We start from the raw sequence: 12,628 nt of genomic DNA, 5'->3' as shown, positions 1-12,628 counted from the left end.
TGAGCAGCTGGGTAGAGCTGGGACCTTGTGAGAGAGGCAGAGTGAGACACGAGGGTGGGGTTTAAAGCAGGTCTAGGTTATGAAAGAGCAAGTGTGCGCCAGGCCATAGAATTTGGATTTTATCTTCACTGTGCCAACCACAGACAAGTTTTAAGCAAGGCAGCGAAATCTGCAGGTTTGCCCTTCAGAAAGATCACTCTGTCAGCAGCTCTTCTCAGTTGTGTACTCTGACATACGGATGGGATCAGTTGGTGGGAAAAAGGTAGAAGATTCAGGATCCTTGGTTTAAAAGAGAGACTGTAGAAGAGCAAGTCTGGCTGCTCTAGACCAGTTGAATTAATACAGGCAAGCAAAGCAAGTGGCAGAGGTGGGAAACGAGCAGCTGACCATCTAGTAGAGAAGGAAAGCAGATAACCAGTAAGTACAAATAACCATATTAAATATTAGGGGTGAGGTAAATGCTAGAAGTCTAAACACTAACCCTGCAGCATGGAGAAAGGATTAGCTGATGGCGAGTGGGAGGACCAAAAACGATCCTGGACGAGGTGGTATTTGAAATGGGTGGTGAAGGATGCATAGAACCTTCAAGAAGCAAAAGTACACAGTAGCGTATTTTGTTAGAGGGAACTGCGTGGACACAGACAGAAAGACAGAAAAGTCCAGAAAGAATTTCCGTGGAGCTGGAGGGCATCGGTGCTTGTGAGTATGTCGTGGAAATGTATGTCTGAGAAAGCACTACTCAAGGTACTCGGCAAGATGGAAAAGTGAGTTGGGATCTGATACTGATGACAATACTAACTCACAGGAATGGCGCTTGTGCCAAGCTCTGTTTCTCATAACACCTGGCATAACATGTATGCGCTTCCTTGTCTATTGTCTGAATCTGCACTAGGCTGAAAGTTCCATGAGGGTCAATCTCATTTACCACTATCCCCCAAAGCCCACTTCAGGGGCTGGCTTCTAGTAAGTGCTCAACCAGTATTTGTTGAATGAGTACGTGAATGAGTGAATGTAAAGTGGGAGAGATAAAATGTAAAGCCCTTCATACAGGAGATGGCATAAAATACAGAGGTATTTAATAAATTGTAACTACTATTCATAGTTATATGAATAATAGTTATTGTATGAATAATAGTTACAGTAATAGTCATTATTATCATCGTGCCTTGGGGAGAATTAGAAGAAAATTCAATTCTTCCAATTGGGTTAGGGAGGTTGGCCAACTATCTTGTCAAAACATCTTGATTAAAATATTTCATTACTCCTGAAAGTTCATTGACTATACCGTAAACTTAAAATCTTTAGCAAGGTTTTCAGTCTTTCGTTCTTTAATTCCAGCCTAATTCTAAGAAGTTCAAGGTTCATTCTCTAGAGGCTATTCTTCTTCCCTGATCCCTACCCCCATAGAGCCAACAGTTTCTTTCCTCTTAGTTCACTGGCAAACTCAAAAGCCTTGGGTGGTGGTGGGGGAGATGGATATTAACATAAAGGCGTTAAATAAACAATAATAACAATATCCAGCGTTAAACCATTCCCTAGAACTATGCAAAAGCAAATTACTCATTAACAACCTACCCGTAGGTATTATTCTTGTTACCACTCCCCTCAGTGAGTCATTTACCCAAGGTTGTGGTTCCTAGTAGGGGACCTGGGACTTGAACTGCCCCGAAGTCCACACGATCAACCTCTCTACCATTTTCTCTGTTTTGACAGCAGAGTTTCAATGAAAGGCAGTGAATCCAAAATTTGGATTTTATTCGGTGTCAGGCTGTAGCTTGGAGGAAGGATCCTGACTCTATTCAGGGATTGGCTCCCAGTCACATTTCTCCCTATGTTTAGGGAGACAAGTCGAGAGAAAACAGGGAAGTTAGCTGGAACCTGATCCCAGGAAATTGTCCTTTACTTGGTAAGAAATGGAGAAACAAAGGCAGTTTGAGCAAAGTGACACAGCTGGTTAAGTATCTGTGTGACACCTCTGAGAAAGCACTACTCAAGGTACTCAGCCATATGATAATAGTTGTTTACCGGCTAAATGTGATTAGTCCTGCCCACAGGGAGTTTATGGTCTAGTGAGGGTAAAGCACACACACACTTCTTGGGCACAAAGTGAGGAGAGCCTGACGAACGCCAAACCAGCCTCGAAACGTGTCAACTTCCCATTAGAAGGCAGGAAGGTGACGTGACAGGCTTGGAGACCGGGAGCTGAGGGATCTGTGATTCAGTTCCCAGCCCGCAGGCTTTCCTCCTTTTGCTAAGTACTAATTGAAGGTAATGCCTAAGGCCTTTATCACCTCCTCACCAGAAATCTGCATTTCCATTCATATTAATTTCTCCCTGGAACCAGAAATCTCTAGTTCAAAATATTCCCCTCAAACGAAGCTAGTCTTTTGCATTAAATGAATCCTAACTACCTCAAGCCGGCCTCCCCCAGATTCTGGCTGCTCTAATGTAATTTGTCATCTGCAAAAGGTTGAAAAAAAGAGGAAATCTCCAAGGCGTTCCCTGGGTGTAAAACCTGAACAGGAGAAATGGCCTTTTTTTTTTTTTTTTTTTTTTTTTTTTTTTTTTTAATACTTATTTATATATTTATTTGGTTGCACCAGGTCTTAGTTGTGGCAGGCGGGCTCCTTAGTTGCTGTTCGTCGGCTCCTTAGTTGTGGCATGTGAACTCTTAGTTGTGGCATGCATGTGGGATCTAATTCGCTAACCAGGGGTCGAAATTGGGCCCCCTGCATTGGGAGTGCAGTCTTAACCATTGCGCCATGGGGAAGTCCTGTCTTTTATTTTTTTATTCTTTGGCTGGGCCATGTGGCTTGTGGGATCTTAGTTCCCGGACCAGAGATTGAACCTGGGCCCTGGCAGTGAAAGTGCCAAGTCCTAACCACTGAACCGCCAGGGAATTCCCTCTTTTTTTTCTTTTAATATAAGAAATCACTCTTTGAGAACATATGCTTCACTAGTTTTATTTTTCACACGATTACAAAAGTTATAAATGCAATGAGCAACTGTAAACAGTATTACAGAGACTAAATCCTCCATAACCCCACCTGTGAAAGATAACCATGGTTAGCAATGTGGTATGTTATCACCTCCAACTTCTGATGAACTTTTAGACTACTAGATAAGAAATAGATAGGCAGATAGATAGTATTAATCCACACTTACATAAACAAATAAGCAATATATGCTGTTTTGCATCCTTTTTGGAGTTTTCTTTCTTTTTTCATTTATTAAAGTATAGTTGATATGCAATATTAAGTTAGTTTCAGGTGTACAACATAGTGATTCGACATTTAAATACATTATGAAATGACCACGATGATAAATCTAGCAACCGTCTGTCACCAATTATAATATTATTGACTGTATCACTTATGTTGTATATTACATCCCCACGGCACATCACTGCTTACCCTTTTTGTCCCCCAGGAAAAATAAAGACAGAAACATCTATATCATTTACAGCGCATAGATTCAGATCGTGGAAATATTAGTCAGAATCCAGACATCAGACTCCGAATGAAGTAGGGAAGATTGATAAAGGCCATTCGTTTTAGGCAGGAGATTGAAGAAGCAAAAGACCTTGATGGATGGAGAAATGCTTTTCTATGGGAAAAGATAATGTTCTCGTTTGGAAAGATTAATTTGGAAATCTCTAGTGTTTAGCTGCAAATTTTACAGTGCTTTAAAAACTTATCTTGGGGCCACTACATCGAATACATTGTTATCAGACAAAATAAGTACTTTTGTGGTTAGGTAAGGCAGCATTAGAAACTCTGAAGGGCAGCTTTTCTCTGGGAAATCACACTTGCTTCAAACACAAGAGCTGGTGGCTCTGTGCCACCAATACTCAACAGTCACATAGACACTCCTGCACCTAGAGGACCAAAACAGCAGAGAGGAGGGTGCAACACGTTGGTCAATCCAGCTGAAAGATCTGTGACTTGGGTGATGGCTCAGGCACTGGCTGGCTGTGCAACCCTGGACAAGCGACTTAACATAGCTACACCTCTGTCCCCTTCCTTATAAAGTGAAGGCATCCATAGGATGCTTTCCAAGGTATTTTTCAGCTCTGTAAACTGTCAGATTGTGAGTAAGCTAAAAGTTATTAATTCTTGGTGCTGGGGTGTATCAGATCGACCCGGCGAGCCAGTAAAGAGCACTGAGGGTAGGATCTGGCCCTGGGATGTGTATCAAGTTCCTGGGAGATTCTCATACTCACCAAAGTTCGAGAACCACTGAGTTAGGGAAAGGATGAGAGTCAGAGCAGAGTTTTTTAAAAACATGTAGCTATTGTGAGAATTAGTGGGATGATACAGTAAGGTGTTAAGTGATACTAAAATATCATTTTTTTTTATCATAGGGTGCTTATTTACTGAATGACTTTACTTCTGGGAAGGATAAATTCTTAATTGTGGTCAGGTCCTTACTGACTGGTAAAAATGTCTCCTGCATTAGGAAACCATCCCCCCCCACACACACACACAGTGGACACTTTGCCCATCTGACCCTTAGCAATCCCTCTTAGGTGCTACTGTTTCCTTTTTTCAGATGTGTTTTAGATCTCTCCATTGCTCAGAACACTAATACCAACTCTTCCAACATGTGTCTTACTTTAAAGTTTTCAAAGCACTTGCAGATTCATTTCATTTGATTTCACACTCCTCCAGTGAGGTAGTGGGACAAGTATCACTATATCTATTTGATGATGCCAATTTCCCAGGGCCCCCAAATGCTTTCTTAGAGACACTGGACAATGTGCCCATTGAGAATAAGGGAGGACGTTTTGTTCCCTGTTGTATTCTAATCAGCTAGAATAGATATACTCACATATAGCTCCTCACAAAAGAGTAGATGTTCAGGAGAATCAAATATAAATACTAATTTTTGCTACTCTGATTTCCTAAAGATGCTATATTTTGATCTCAGTAAGGACTATCTCTTGTTCATCTCGACCAGAACTTAAACTCTGAGAAGGCAGAGGTTTTTGTCTGGTCTTTTGATTGCTGTAACCCAAATGCCTAGAACACTGTCTGGCACATACTAAACATACAGTAATTTTTTTAAATAAACAAACACATTTTATCGTTAATGCCTAACCTACTGCCTAGACCAGATATATATTTACTAAGTACGTGATGAATGAAATACCATAAGAGAAAAAAACCTTAAATATTAAAGCTAATAAAATCAAATTATCTCATCTCTAATAGAATAATTATTGAATAAACATCCACTAGAAACTACTAAACCATCAATAAATGACTATGTGCTGTTTGATTTTTAAGCATATATACTGTATATGTATTTCTATGATTTAAAAAATCAATTTAAAAATTACATGTGTGTTTTTTCACAAGATAAGTGAAAAGGCAGCTTTGCAATATGATTAGAGTTAAGTAAAATAAAATCCATGAATGCTAAAAAAGACTAGGAATCTTGATTATGTCAAGATAAATGAGTTAATGGCCGATTTTCGTGTTCTCTTCTTATCCATATTTTCTGAATTTTCTATACTACACATGCATTGTTCTTGTAATAAGGAGAAAAAAGAGAAAATAGAATAGATGGCAGGAAATATATTAAAATTCTAACAATGTAATGTGGTGGTGAAAGTATGGGTTATACTTTTTAAAATTATTTTCTCTTCTTTAAATGTTTTTTAATCACTTATTCAACAAAAACAAAATTATTATAAGAAACTTGCAAAAATCTAATTTGCTATGCAGTCTGAGATATACTCTGCAAATATTTGTCAGTAACTTGAAGCACGCACCGAGTGTCAAATTTGGAAAAGGGAAACTTTTACAGGTTATCAGTAAAAGCCATAGTTGTGGCTTCCCTGAAAATCCCAGGAACTTTTAGCTATGGGCACCAAAATATGCCCAGAGTGCTGACGGTGGGGTGGTGAGTCGGGGTGGGAGGAACGGGGGAGCGTCTGTGGAATCCTTAATATTCCCATAGACCTTCTATGGCAGGAATGATTGATGGATGATATATAATTAATTTCACCTGACAAGCATAAAGGAAAAATTTCCCTGAGCCACTGTAACCTGAGCTAATGAAACCCTATTTAAGCAAGGGTGTGTATTTAGACTGGATCTTACCTTAGTGACTTAGCCATTAGTAGGAATTCACTGTTTACCTTTAGGATTCTTATCAGTACTTAGGCTCTGTTTGCATGTGATTTTCACCTGATTGCTCAACGTGCTCAGTGTTATATGATTTGGGAAGAAATGAAAACTTTGCAAGATCACAAAAAGCTAATCTCAACTATCTAATCTGCTTAAAACTTTATGATTTTCTCTTCTCTTTCAGCATGCACTATGGCTTTCTCTGAAAAGATTCTGTGAACAAACAAGACACCTGTTTCAGGTCTTGTAAAATACCAGATCCTTCCAATTCCTTTAAGGCTTTTAGAGATGCAGGCCATGTTATCAGACATAAACACCCTGCCCCAATTGTTTCTCCAATCCCACTGGGGCAACACCTTTGAGAATCTCCCCTGGGGTCTGCTCTCCATGAGACCCCCTCTACAGAAAGTTCTAGGAAAAAAAAAAAAAAGATGAGCTCTAAGAGTTCATAAAGAACTTTTAGGAACCCACAACTGGTTAACCCTGGACAGGAAACCAGGAGATCTGGATTCTGGTAGTACTTTACCCTGTTGTATGACCTTGGACAAATCACCCAACTTTTAGAACCTCCATTTCCTATTTGTACAAGGAAAGAATTGAAGTAGATAACCTCTAAAATCTGTTTCAGTTCTAAAATTCTCTGACTCAAAAGAAATCCCCCATGAAGGTCAGTGGCAGGAAGGCCCAAGGTGGACTGATGGACCCTACTTCACAGTAAGACAAAGGGGAACCTAACGCAGGGTCTAAGCCACAGGGAAAATGTAAGGTATTCCCATCTCACTCTACTCTTGGAAAACTGGGAAGTAAGAGTGTAGATTCAACACTCCTTAAGCGGTCCTTGGAATAAGAGGCCTGGATGCATCGGGTGAGTTGGCATTTGTCTTTCTCCTGGATGGTTGGAGCTGTGTTTTTATTCCCATGGCAAAGAAACAAGCTCATAGCTGTGCCATGCGGAAGTGTTCATGAATAATTAGGGGACAGTGACAGCTGAACACCAAAAGGATTGGTTCTGTGAGCGCTTGGATTTGGGCAGCCTTGAGAACCCTCTACACGAGACCTAGTCTAGGGCTGCTTTAATGTCATCCAGTGCCTGGGGCGAGCTACAAGCTCCGGCACTGCCTTCACTTATCCCCACCCAAATGTCTGGCCTCTGCTGGGTGTGCTCACAGGGGCTGGCACAGATCCGTGGCGGGGGAGGAGGGAGTGTTCTGGGAGCAGCTTTCTCCCCCACTCCCTGCCCAGGAACCATGTGACGGCCTGCGAAGGTCTCCAGGCTGAAGAGGTTTTTTGATGTCTGCTTAGCCCTACACATCCCACCTTTGGTAGGTGCCTACATCCCTTCCTTGGGAGCCCTGGCTCCTTGCCTTCTGCACTCTTGCTGCCACTTAAGGTACCTCAGAGGGAAACCCTGGAGTCAAGCCCTGTTTCCCCTTCCCACCTCCTCCCAGCATCCGGTCTCACTTCCACATCAATACTTGGTCAGTCTTCCCAAAGCATCACGGGATATCACTTACCAGTTCAAAAATCCAGTATCACCTATTTCCTAGCAAACTAAATCCAAATTTCTTAATCTAACCTTCAACATTCTATTACCAAATTCTCTCTAGCATATGCCAGGCATTCCAACTCAAATGGAAAATCCCCACAAAGCAGCCCAGACTTACCCATCTGCACATTTTGCCCACTCCACACACACACACACACACACACACACACACACACACACACACTCCACCTTTGTAGAGCTCACTCATCCTGCAAAGTCTAGCTTAAATGACTCCTTTTTTGGGAAGCCTACCTAGCATCTCTCAACCTAAAATCTTCTGAACTCCCTTAACTTTATGATTCACACCTGTTTGGAGACATTCAACACTTTCTAGTTAAAATCATAGTATGCTTTTTAAGGAACAAAGAATCACTAACAATTACAACCTTTTAATCTTTGTATGTCTATAGCAGAATATATGCTACATAGAAGGTTCTCAATGAATGCTCAGTGAACCAAGAGTAGAGGTCACCCAGATACTGCAAGCTAATTATTACACACCTCTGGGTTGCTAAGGTGAAAAGCAGATGTGAGTAACAGAAATTGGAATCGATAAGTTGGAAATACAGTAGCCCCCCTTATCCACAGGATATATGTCCCAAGACCTCCAGAGGATGCCTGAAACTACAGATAGTACTGACCCTATATACTCTTGTTTTTTTCTATACATACATACCTATGATAAAGTTTAATTTATAAGTTAGGCACAGAAAGAGATGAACAACAAGTAATAATAAAATAGAAGTATAACAATATACTGTAATAAAAGTTATGTGAATATAGACTCCCTCTCTCTTTCTCAAAATATCTTATTGTACAAATTTAACGTCTGTTCCATCTTAACTAAACACTTGTCACGCACTGTGACCGTAAGTTTTGCAATTTGAGGTGCAACAGCAAAACTAGCAGGAACGGGGCTTCCCTGGTGGCGCAGTGGTTGAGAGTCTGCCTGCTGATGCAGGGGACACGGGTTCGTGCCCCGGTCCGGGAAGATCCCACGTGCCACGGAGCGGCTGGGCCTGTGAGCCATGGCCGCTGAGCCTGCGCCTCCAGAGCCTGTGCTCCGCAACAGGAGAGGCCACAACAGTGAGAGGCCCGCGTACCGAAAAAAAAAAAACAAAAAAAACTAGCAGGAACTTCTTTTTCCCTCAAAATTTCACAGACAGAAGATTCATTCTTACTGTAGATCTTAGCAACCTCAACATACAGTTTTTTTCTTTCCTTATTAAGTCAAGGACTTTCACCTTTTCACCTACAGCAAGCACTTTACGGCTTCTCTTTGGCGGAACCCAACTGCCAGCATCATTACTCTTTCACTTTGGGGCCTTTATAAAGTAAAATAAGGGTGCCTTGAACACGAGCAGTGCGATACCTCCATAGTCGATCTGATAACCGAGATGGCTACTCAGTGACTAACGGACAGGATATACTGGATGAAGGGATGAGTCACGTCCTGGGTGGGATGGAGCAGGATAGCAAGAAATTTTATCATGTTACTCAGAACAGCCCACAATTTAAAACTTAGAAATTGTTTATTTCTGGAATTTTCCATCTAATGTTTTTGGACTGCAGATGCTCACAGGTAATGGAAACTGAGGAATGGCAAACCGCTGGTAAGGGAGACTACTGTACATGCTTCTTTCTCTTAAAGTTTCTAATGAAGGATAAACTGTTTTTCACAAATCAAGATGGTATATCTCAGCCACTTTTTTCCGTCACAGATTCTTACAAAATACTAAGGAAACTGATTGACCCTCTTCCCATAAAAAGGTACATATACACTTCCAGACACATATTCATGTACAGTTTTAAAACTTTTTATTTGGTAATAATTTCAAACTTATAAAAAGTTGAAAAAAATAAATATGTTATAGAAATATCCATATACTGTTTATCCAAATTCACCTGTTAACACTGTTTGCTTTATCATTTGATCCCTCTAGCTCATTCATTCTTGCTCTGTGTGTGTGTGTGTGTATATATAAATGAAATTTTTTCTAAACAATTTGAGGATTGGTTATGTACATCAAAGCCCTTTACCCCTAAATACTTCAGTGTGTGTTTCCTAAAAATACAGATACTCTCTTATGTAATCACAGTAGTTTCCACTTTATAAATTTGTATGTTTTAATCTAATTCACTCTCCCTATTCCAACTGTGTCAGTTCCTCTAATATTACCCTTTATAGCATTGTTTTTCCCTCCAGTACAGGATCCATTCTCGGGTCAGGTATTGCATTTAATTGACATGTCTCATTAGCCTCATTTAATCTGGAATATTTCCATAACCTTTCTTTGTCTTATTTTGATATTGGCATTTTTGAAAAGTAAATATCCTTCATCTTTTTTTAAAAAATTAAATAGAACATTCTTTGTTTTGGATTTGTCTGAGGTTTCTTCCTGGTTAGATCGAGGCTTTGCATTCTTGGGTGGCAAACTGCGTTGGGGATGCCGTGTCCTCCACTGGGAATATCCATCCATTCCTCATTGGTGAGGTTCATTTTGACCATCCAGAAAAGGTGTTGCCCAATTTCTCCACTGTATATTTGCTGTGCTTTGTTGTCTCTTGCAACTATAACAATCTGTGAGGAGACACTTTAAGACAATGAAAAGATCCTGCTCTCCATCGAATTTCCTTTAGGAATAACTTGAAGGCATTCACAGACCTCTGAGGGCCATCTGTGCATGCAGGGTTAAGAACAAAAGTTATGAGTTTGCTGTTTTTCTCTGGCAGGGGCACTGAGTTTGCATAAGGTCAATCACACATATGTTCCTAGCACTACGTGGACACTGGAATAAGAAAAACTCCACCCCTTGGGACTTCCCTAGTGGCGCAGCGATTAAGAATCCACCTTCCAATGCAGGGGACAAGGGTTCGAGCCCTGGTCCGGGAAGATCCCACATACCGTGGAGCAACCAAGCCCTTGCGACACAACTACTGAGCCTGAGCTCTAGAACCCGTGAGCTACAACTATGGACCCCAAAAGCCACAACCACTGAAGCCCGTGTGCCTAGAGCCAGTGCTCCGCAACAAGAGAAGCCACCGCAATGAGAAGCCTGCGCACCGCAACGACGAGTAGCACCCGCTCATCCAACTAAAGAAAACCCAGGTGCAGCAACGAAGACCCAATGCAGCCAAAAATAAATAAATAAAAATAAATAAATTTATTTAAAAAAAAAAAAGAAAAACTCCACCTCTTGCCAGCTCTGCAATTTTTCACCCAGGTTGCTGTGAGCATTAAATGAGATTGGAATAGAGGGTTCCTAACTGAGTCCCCAGCATACAGCCTGTATTTAATCAATGTTAGTCCCCTTTCCCTCCTTATGAATAATTTAATGCTACTGAGGTAGAGTAATTTGTGCCCAAGAATCCAAAGGAAAGCAACGTCCTGTGAGAGGCACTCAGCCACAGTCTTTTGAGATCAGGATGAGTGGGACCTCGGGCAAACTTCTTAACCTCTCTGTGCATCAGTCCCTGCATCTGTAAACAGGGATAATAACACAACCTAACCTGTAATGTTGTTAGGGTTAAATGAATTAATACATGTAGAGTGCCAGGCACAGAGTAGGCACTGTATAAATGTTAGCTCTTACAGGTAGAATGTAAGCTCCATGAGGGCAAGGATTTTGCACCCTAATATATACCTGCCTAGAAGAGAGCCCTGCACATAGTAAACAATGACACCCCCAAGAAATGACTCAGAAATGCTAAGAAATCAGAAAGGGCCTTGAATTCTCCAGCTGATGCATAGTTTCCTTCTTGGCTTGCCATTGCCTGCAGCTGGCTGAGAGAACTTGTCAGACCCTGGGTGGGACAAAACTCTGAAGAATACTTTGCTCCTACCAGCTCGTGGCAGACAATTTTTTAGTTGGAAGCTTTGTTTTGTTTTGTTTTTTTGACTTCTTCAATTCCTTTATTTCTTTTTTTATTTTATTTATTTATTTATTTATTTATTTATGGCTGCATTGGGTCTTTATATATATATATATATATAAATTTATTTTATCTATTTATTTATTTTGGCTGCTTTGGGTCTTCGTTGCTTCACGCGGGCTTTCTCTAGTTGTGGTGAGCGGGGCCTACTCTTCGTTGCGGTACACGGGCTTCTCATTGTGGTGGCTTCTCTTGTTGCAGAGCATGGGTTCTAGGCACATGGGCTTCAGTAGTTGTGGCTCGTGGGCTCTAGAGTGCAGGCTCGGTAGCTGTGGTGCACGGGCTCAGTAGTTGTGGCATGCAGGCTCTAGAGAGCAGGCTCAGTAGTTGTGGTGCATGGGCTTAGTTGCTCCCCAGCATGTGGGATCTTCCCGGACCAGGGCTCGAACCCGTGTCCTCTGCATTGGCAGGCGGATTCTTAACGACTGCACTACCAGGGAAGTCCGGAAGCTTTGTTCTCTTATCACAGGACAGGAAAGCAAAGGCCAGAAGCAGGTGCAGCCAACCAGGGCAGGCTGAACAGTCTGGTTGGCGGAAAACTCCCCCAAGTCCTCACCTCCAGTAGAAAAAGGGAAATAACTACACTGTAGGCCTGCCTAGTGTACTGCCTCCTTTCAAAACACTTTGATCTCTGGTTTAACCAACTTAACTGCAAAATAGGGATTCCCAAGCAGTAGGTTACTTCAGGAGGTTGTGGTTAGCAAGTGCATATCGAGAGCAAGCATTGTCTGTAGACTGAATAAACAGCGTGTCTTTCAAAGGTGAGCTACATCCTCAGCAGGCTTGGAGGTGGTGATTAGAATATCTGAAAGCACAGTTTCCCATCCCTCATAAAAATTGTTGAAAATGCAGATTCCAAGGCCTCACTTCCAAACAGCTAAATCAGCATTGGTGGGAGAAGGGTGGCTGGAAGTGGTGATGGGGGTGAAATGGAGATGGGGGGAGGTGGAGGAGTGGCAGTGGTGAGGTGTAACAAAGCAGGAATCTGCCTTTTAAAAAAATTAATTAATGAAGT

The sequence above is a fragment of the Neophocaena asiaeorientalis genome, unplaced genomic scaffold (genome assembly GCF_003031525.2).
Source record: "Neophocaena asiaeorientalis asiaeorientalis breed wild unplaced genomic scaffold, Neophocaena_asiaeorientalis_V1.1 scaffold225, whole genome shotgun sequence".
In the NCBI taxonomy this organism is placed as follows: domain Eukaryota; kingdom Metazoa; phylum Chordata; class Mammalia; order Artiodactyla; family Phocoenidae; genus Neophocaena; species Neophocaena asiaeorientalis.
The sequence above is the reverse complement of the archived record's forward strand: the minus strand, read 5'-3'. Positions refer to the sequence as shown.